This window comes from Canis lupus, chromosome 12, assembly GCF_048164855.1.
Source record: "Canis lupus baileyi chromosome 12, mCanLup2.hap1, whole genome shotgun sequence".
Taxonomy (NCBI): Eukaryota; Metazoa; Chordata; class Mammalia; order Carnivora; family Canidae; genus Canis; species Canis lupus.
The window spans coordinates 17,623,400-17,632,568 of record NC_132849.1 but is presented as its reverse complement, the minus strand read 5'-3'; the positions used below and the strand labels follow the sequence as shown (position 1 = coordinate 17,632,568).

Below are 9,169 nucleotides of genomic sequence, written 5' to 3'. Positions count from 1 at the left end.
ATTAAAGAACCAGCAATGTTTTAACCAAGAGTACAACAACAGCAACTATACAAAATCATTTGTTTTGCAATTTACTTAGTCCCATATTACTATTTTTGTTTAGTCTGAATGCAGCTTAGTTAGGTTTTTTTTGTTGTTGTTGTTGTTGTTGTTGTTGTTTTTAGCTTAGTTTTGGAAATTCGTAACTAGTTCAGTTTTAGGATTTTTTTTGACTGTCCTAAATTGTTTATTAGGTAAGAATTTTACAACCATTACTTATATTCGTGGTAACAGTGGAACTGGAGAGTATTGCGTCTTCCTCATGCTCCACAAAGAGAACCACCAATAGTGTGGTGGAACTTGTGACCCTTTCCAAGGCAACGGCTCTTGCAGCCTGCAGAGGTCAGCCCTTGCATCTCCCTGTGCTTGTGGACTGGTTTGGTGATCCACTGGGTGTCAGGATTTCTTCTGATAGTTTTATGGTATGGATCAATGAGGATAGCCTCAAAGAATATGTACGTGGAATCTTTGCCAACCCAGTAAGAATTCAAGACTCTCAGAACCCCACAGTGGCATCCAGTTGGCTCCTCTGCAACAGACTGAAGGCCTTGGGCAAACTTTAGCTGGTTAACACCATGATGGACAGGCCATAGGTAGCACCCTTAGGAACTGGGTGTTTGTGGCCATGACGACACACACAAATCTGATATATGACTTAATCTTTCTTGGCCTTGTACCCCAGTCTGCAAGATTAATGGGCCTGGTTGGGCGGGGGCCTTGGGGAGCGCAGAGAGCTGGTGGTACTGCCAACAGCGCACCCTGAGAAGAAAGCGCATGACATTCTTCCTCCACAGCTCCTGGATGTACTTGTACACACCCAACTTGGCCTACCTTTGAGCTGATGGCTGCCACTAGACGGAAAGGAAAAAGCCTTTCTCCCCAGTTTGAATACCTACCTGTATTTGTCCTAAAGATCTTTTATGAATCTTCTTGAAGATAAAATTCATTTTGCAAGAGAATAAGAACAATTATAAATGACAAAAACTTAGAAATGGACATGGTTAATAATCATGATGCAATTGACAAGGAAATTCAAGCTATTTGTGACACATAACATTCCAATGATCAAAATATCAAGTGATGACATTATATGAAAACATATTAAAACTTTAGGAATTGCATATCATCTCTAGAATAGTTATAGTATTTATCTAAATGTAACCTAAGGCTTAGCATTTACTTAACAGTACTTTCAGAATAACTTAACATACCAAATAAGAGGCCTAATGAGTCAAGACTCCATTTACAACTCAAATCTTGGGAAGTTTGTTAAAACCTTAGAAAGTTTTAAACCACACGCCTGTGGACGCCTGGGTGGTTCAACTATTGGGTGCCTGCCTTCAGCTCAGGTCGTGATCCCCGGGATCTAGGTTGAGTTCCGCATCGGGCTCCTGGCCAGAAGCCTGCTTCTCCCTCTGCCGGTCTCTGCCTCTCTCTCTCAGTCTGTGTCTCTTATGAATAAATAAGTAAATCTTAAAAAAAAAAAAAAAAAAAGAAAAGCACATGCCTAAAATAGGATTAGGGATGTTGAAGACCTGATAAAGGCAAAACATAAAGGCCCCTCTCTCTGGGCAGGCAAAGAGAAAACAACTGTTTACATTTTCTTATCAAAAGCAGATCAACAATTCAAGAGAACTGTCTTTTCCAACAGAGAGAAAGCAGACTTTTTTTTTTTTTTTTTTAAGATTTTATTTATTTATTCATGAGAGATACAGAGAAGCACAGACACAGGCAGAGGGAGAAGCAGGCTCCATGCAGGGAGCCTGACATGGGACTCGATCCCAGGTCTCTAGGATCACGCCCTGGGCTGAAAGCAGCGCTAAACCGCTGAGCCACTCGGGCTGCCCAAAAGCAGACTTTTAATCTTATACCTGTATACTTTTAAAATCCATTCATTTCAATCTTAGTCTGTCCTGACCACATCTAAAATTCCTTTCCAAAGATTTCACTTCACAGATCTTCTATAACTTTCTTTTGCATGCAGACTTTGTCCCAAGCCATTTCTTTTCGTCTTATTTAAGACAAGATTACCTTCTTTTACCTTTAACAAAAATACATTCCCATTCTTATATCTTTCTTACATATCTCCAGGCTTCCTACATACAGAGTTGTTTCCCTTATTCTCCATTAGTCTTAACTACATTTAGAATTTTTCACTCTTCGAAATCTTAGTCTCAGTTTCCAAGATCTATAAAGAACTTATTAAACTCAACACCAAAGAAACAAACAATCCAATCATGAAATGGGCAAAAGACATGAACAGAAATCTCACAGAGGAAGACATAGACATGGCCAACACGCACATGAGAAAATGCTCTGCATCACTTGCCATCAGGGAAATACAAATCAAAACCACAATGAGATACCACCTCACACCAGTGAGAATGGGGAAAATTAACAAGGCAGGAAACAACAAATGTTGGAGAGGATGTGGAGAAAAGGGAACCCTCTTGCACTGTTGGTGGGAATGTGAACTGGTGCAGCTACTCTGGAAAACTGTGTGGAGGTTCCTCAAACAGTTAAAAATATACCTGCCCTACGACCCAGCAATTGCACTGCTGGGGATTTACCCCAAAGATACAGATGCAGTGAAACGCCGGGACACCTGCACCCCGATGTTTATAGCAGCAATGGCCACGATAGCCAAACTGTGGAAGGAGCCTCGGTGTCCAACGAAAGATGAATGGATAAAGAAGATGTGGTTTATGTATACAATGGAATATTACTCAGCTATTAGAAATGACAAATACCCACCATTTGCTTCAACGTGGATGGAACTGGAGGGTATTATGCTGAGTGAAGTAAGCCAGTCGGAGAAGGACAAACATTATATGTTCTCATTCATTTGGGGAATATAAATAATAGTGAAAGGAAATATAAGGGAAGGGGGAAGAAATGTGTGGGAAATATCAGAAAGGGAGACAGAACGTAAAGACTGCTAACTCTGGGAAACGAACTAGGGGTGTTGGAAGGGGAGGAGGGCGGGGGGTGGGAGTGAATGGGTGACGGGCACTGGGGGTTATTCTGTATGTTAGTAAATTGAACACCAATAAAAAAATAAAATAAAAAAAAAGAAATCTTAGTCTCCAGTGAAAACTAAATAGTAACCAATTGTGAACTGTTAATATCGAAACTCTTTATAAGTCAAATTTATGAATTTATTTTTTTAATTTATGAATTTATTAAGTACAAAGCATGTTCACCAACAGACAAATATCCTTAGTTTCTTCCAATAAGTCAAAATACAAACTTACATCCAGTAATCAATGCTTTAGCGCTATATCCTATTTGGAAAAGACCTAGATGATTATCCAAGTAAAACTTTATAAAGTTTCAGGTTACCAAAGACTTTGAACGCTGTCTTAATAATTACTTATGAAAACTTTGAGTTTGACAGACAATTAACCATCATTTCAAGTTATCTTTTTTCCTAAAAAATTACAACAGAGATAACATGAGTTTATTTGACCTTTAGCAAACCTTGATAAAATAAAAGTTTCAAATTTAATACTGATAACTTTAAAGACGGGTCTGCCTTAAACCAACGAACTTAAGTTAGTTTAAATATTGAATATGTTTCTCCTGGGCCCAGTTTTAAAAGTCACTTTGTTCCCCATTGCCAATTTTTACCTGAGACTCTGGTGGGGAAATCTGGAGTGGGTGGTGTTAAGTCCAGAGGTTGCTCTTTGCTCCTTGTCAGAGAGGGTAGGAGCCAATGATGCTGGAGACACCAAGGATGGTATAGAAGCCAGTTACATAGGCCACACCCAAGGTGGTGCAGAAACAGGAAGAGGGGGAGGAGCGATGGAAGAGGCAAACTGCAGCCAGAAAGCAGAGAAAGGGTTCCTGGTTCTAGAGCTCATCTGCTTGGATAGATAAGCAAAGGCCATGTTTTTCCACCAGCAAGTAGAATGAGGCAGTCCATGTCAGGCTGGAGAAGACAGGGAATCTCCCTGAAACAAAGAGAGTTTTGGCAGCTGCTTAGAAATATTCCTTGAAGTCCCCATCCTAAGGTAGACTAACCACAGTAGGCTCCAATTATTGCCATTAACCCAGGAAATGAGTGAGGGAGGAACCTGCACATTTATTAGGAGGAACAATGAGAGAGTAAGAGTCAGAGTCCCCTTCGTCTGGGATGGCCTCTGTTTCCTCCAACACCCTGGGTTTACTTGGAGGAGGTCTATTTAGATCATTACTATCCAACATCAGGAGGGAGTTTACCAGGCAACATGTTTGGGCCATTTGCCCTATTTTGTGCAGAGGAGATCTAATGGAGAGATCCCACTGAGGCCATGCAGTGTTCAAGGAATTTGGTCCTTTCCTAAATTTTGCAATCCAAATTATCTCCAGTGGGTTAAAAGGCATTCCAAGGGAGAGTCCTTGGGGACTGAAGAGAGGAGCTCCCATGCTCTGAGAGAAGAGTAAAGAAGGTCCATTACCAAAGAAAATCCCCCCCACTCGCGGGTGGCATCCCACGTGCAGGATATGTCAGAGGTTCCTAGTGTCAAAGCCACCCGTGGTGTGCCCCACCCCGCCCCGGGCCCCCGAACAAAATCTCAATGATCACTCCAACCGTCAAAGGCCAGAGTAGGAGGGAGGCCTGCCCTCCCTGCTCTTCCCCATCACATCCAAGGCTACAGATCGATGCCAGGGCATGGACCCAAATACCTTGTCTTGAAGGTCATGCCGTGAAGGTCACACCTTATTTGCATTGCCTTAAAAGTAAAACATGCCATTTTTAACCCATGAAGAATACCAGAAAAGTTTTACAAGGGGAAATTACCCAATTTTGTAGCTTAAGTAGTTAGTAGAGGACAATGACGGAAAACAGTAAAGATAGAAATCCATCATGATCTAAGCGACATTCCAACATACGTAGTCCTTACAGCCAACTTTCCTAGGAAACGGTCCCCGGGTGGGTTTAATTCAATCAGGTACTGGTTTCGGCCAGCTCCCCAGTGGAGGTCTCGTGCCCAGAAGTGGCTAGACCAGGGATGTGGAGGGGATGGATTACATTCGATCACTGAGAAGGAAACCTCACCCGGGAGTCTTAAGATTGGCATCTGTCCTGGTGACTGCAATATCCCTTTGTTCAAATTTGCATCAATTCCAACAATGTCAATTATTTTTCCTAAGTTAACTGGTTTCTTTTAAAGTTTCTTTTAAAGTTTTACATTTTGACCTAGATGTACATGTCCTTTGCCCTTTTTTTCCTATGGCAGTACTTTTTTCCTAACGATTTATAAATTATTTATAAATTAATTCTTTATTATACATATCAATTATAAATTTACCATAACTTGGCTTATCATGATGCTAGAGATACAGAAGTTTTCATTTTTATGCTAATTTAATAGATCAATCTTGTTCTTTATGGTGTCTATTGTGGCATCAGTATAGCTCTTGTTAGCTTTGTTGCAAATTTATCAATATTTCCATCACTTTTGGAGTCATTTTGGGTTACATATGTTCCTCTAAGAAATTTATTTCATTCAATGGTTGAGTTTTAGGGAAATATAAATACCCCTTCTTGATTGGGAACCAACTTATCCCTAGATGGGTATCAAGCTATCAGATTTTTCTTGGATAAAAAATTGATCAGTTATGTCTGTGGTTTGAGGACATCAGAACTTTCCAATAATTCACACAAATTAAAATTAATCTTTCAATTTTCAGAAAAGGAACATCCATGGAGACTAAATGTAGATTAGTGTCTGCCTAGAGCTGAGGAAGGCAAAGGAATATAGCTAAAGAGTACCGGGTTTCTTTGGGAGGTAATAAAAATATTCTAGAGAATATGCTAAAATCTACCGAGTTGTACATTTTGAAACAGTGAATTTTGTGGTATGTGAATTATATCTCAATAAAGCGGATTTGTTTTTAATTATTTAAGACACTAGCCTAACTGAAAGATCTCAAGCTTCCAATCACATGTACAATAGTCACTGCCTAGAATGAAGACTGACCAGAAAGCACACTATGTGCAAGAAGGCAGAAGGAAGGGCAGCCCAGGTGGCTCAGCGGTTTAGCGCTGCCCTCAGCCCAGGGCCTGATCCTGGAGATGCAGGATCAAGTCCCAGGTCAGGCTCCCTGCATGGAGCCTGCTTCTCCCTCTGCCTGTGTCTCTGCCTCTCTCTCTTACTCCCTCTCTCTGTGTCTCTCATGAATAAATAAATAAAATCTTAAAAAAAAAAAAAAAGAAGGCAGAAGGAAAACACAAACATGTGGAAGGGACTAAGTACACTATGCTCAGTTCTATCTCCTGAACTTCTAAATAAAAAAGTCCAGAAGGACTGAGTAATAGAACCAGTCAAGAGGAAGAATGTATGTCTACTTGCACAACCTGTAGTTTCCATTCTAGGGAAAACTGAGAATTTTCCAAAATCCCAGTTTACAAATTATATCCTGGAATATATCAAATTCCTTATTCTAATGCTTCTCAGACCATAATGAGAATCAAAGTCATTTTAGGAGCTTTTAAATAGTTCCAATACCTAGGTCTCAAAGATTTTGACCTAACCCAAACATGGAACAGACTGGGAATCAGGTTTTGGTGAAAGTTCCCACATGATTCTAATGAGCAGTCAAGTTTGAAAACCAATGAATTAATGTCTCCATTGTTTCTGTGTTATTTACCTAATCAGATATTGTATACCTCTTTGTGGTTTTTTTTTTCCTCTTTCATGTCCTTCATATGTATTAGCTAAGTTGTTTCTCTGTCTCAGAACTTCTCTATAGCACCTGAGCTATACCAACTATGCCAACTTCTCCTGGAAAATCATTAGAAATGCATTGTTTGGGGGGCACCTGTGTGGCTCAGTTAACCTCTGACCCTTGATTTCAGCTCAGGTCATGATCTCAAGGTCATGATATAGAGCCCTGGGTAGGGCTCTGTGCTGGGCATGGAGCCTGCTTAAGATTCTCTCTCCTTCTGCCTCCCCCGATCTCCACTTGAGCGACATGCTCACTCTCTCTCCAAACAACAACAACAACGAAATGCATTACTTGGGCCAGACCTACTAAATTAGAAACTCTGGTGGTGGGCCCAACCATCTGTGTTTTTACAAGACTGCAGGTGATTCTCATGCATGCCTGATTTTAGGATCCATGCTCTATTTAATTTTTTACTTAAGTGGTTATTTGTTCCCTCTCCTGTTTTCCAAAAGCACAAAAATGCATATACAGAGATCTCTTAAGAATTCAAGTATTTTTTCTTGTTTTCTGTGTTACTACTTTATTTTTATTTTTATTGATGCCTTTGTTCTGCCTTGTTGATTCCTGATGTTTTTGAATTGTCTTAATTTGTTACTTTTCATTCCTTAGTAATTTACATATTTCAGGTCATGAATTTTTTTCTGATCTTTGCTTTAACTATACGTATGTACTAATACATGTTTCCATCATCATTATTTTCTAGATATTCTGAAAATATAGCTTTGTTTAATACAGTTATTGCCCAACCAGTAGATTGTTATTTTGATTTTTAATTCTTGATTTTAGTTTTATTGAATTGTGTTCAGAAAATATAACCTGCTTTATTTATACTCCAGCAATTTGTTTAAACTTTCTTTATAGCTTGATATATAATCTATTTAGCTTTTGCAAATGTTTTATAGGTGCTTAAGAAACCTTATAATCTCTATTTAAGGATATATATGTATAAAATGCATGTATATAAATGTTGTGCTATATAGTTTGGTTTATAAAGATTCATAGTACAGCCTTACAATGAATGAACTCTAAGCCTCACTATTATATAAAGATCTTCTTTATCATTAAAAAGTAATTCTACCTTGAACTCAACTCTCTGACATCAATTTGACCTCAGTTTTTTTTTTCCTTTTTTTATGTGTGTGCATGTGCATGTATGTGTGGGGGGGGGGGTGGGCAGACACCAGCAGATATGTTGCACATTCTTTTACTTGCAATATTTCTGTAGCACATTGTTTTATATGCATTTCTAGAATATACCATCTAATTGTGTGTCCTTTTCCAATTATATCGACCTTTATTCATCAGACCTATTCCATATACCACTTCAAATTCTCTCATTTCAGCTCCAGCTGCAGTGACCAGTTCCATTCAGACGTACACCATTTTCCTACAATTGCAACATGGCAGTCCCTTGAACAGTGTCTCTCAGTTCCTGCCCCAAGTCTTCTCTGTTGTCACTGACACTTCTGGGGCTCTAATCAGCATTCATAATTGTGTGCCATGAAAGTACAGGTTAAAACTCAATGAGGCAACCCTTGACCAATTAGTACTGGAGTTCATGGATAATATATCCCCTTTCTTCCTGGGACACACGAGATATATTCCATAATGAAGTAGCCCTAGCTGTGGCCAGGTTCATAAAGCACTCTTGCATTGGCTTTTCCTCTCTTCCCACTTCATTCACTAACCTCACACCTGCTCTCTGAAATCATTTGCTTAAATAATCTCTTCATACATAGGTAGTCTCAGTTTTCACTTCTGTTAGAACTCGGGTTAAGTTACTCTAAACTAATCAGCTATCACCCCCAATTGCGGGTACATCAGCCATATGTTGCTCTTAGCACACTGAACTCAGGCTCTCATACTTTGCACTCCCTCTTCTTCACACACGTCTCCCCAGATCTTTGTAATACTATCATTGGTTAGGTACAAGTTCAAATTCCAGCTCTCCAAAGGCACCTTCTCTAAGCAGGATAGCTAAAGTAGCCACCTTCCTATCCCCAGATATGCTCTAGCCCACTTTCTTATTTAATTTCATAAGAAAACATATTATTTGTCTCACTCCGTTAAAATATACACACAATAAAGCAGGGGACTCTGTCTGTTCTAATGCTTTATCCAAAGCAGTTGGAAATAGTTGTGGTGGAGTATTTGTTGAATGAATAAATAAATTCTATTAGAAAATTTTTCTTTGAATAAGAGACATTGCTACTTCCCTAGGTAATGATACGGAATATACATATATTTATATTTGGTCTTAGTTAATCATTTCTCTTATGCTCTGTTTTAAAACTCCCTCTGTTTTCTATATCTTGATCTTTGGTTTCTATTTTCTTCATTTTATGTGTAGTTCAGCTGTTTTCTTGGATAACACGGAAATCTTAAGGCCCCATATTGTGTTCTGATGGCTACTCTG

The 9,169-nt window shown here is 39.2% G+C and overlaps 1 pseudogene; it reads right to left on the bottom strand.

The window, feature by feature from the left end:
• Positions 1-251: 251 nt before the first annotated feature.
• Positions 252-986, bottom strand: LOC140600782 (large ribosomal subunit protein eL15-like; annotated as a pseudogene).
• Positions 987-9,169: the final 8,183 nt, after the last annotated feature.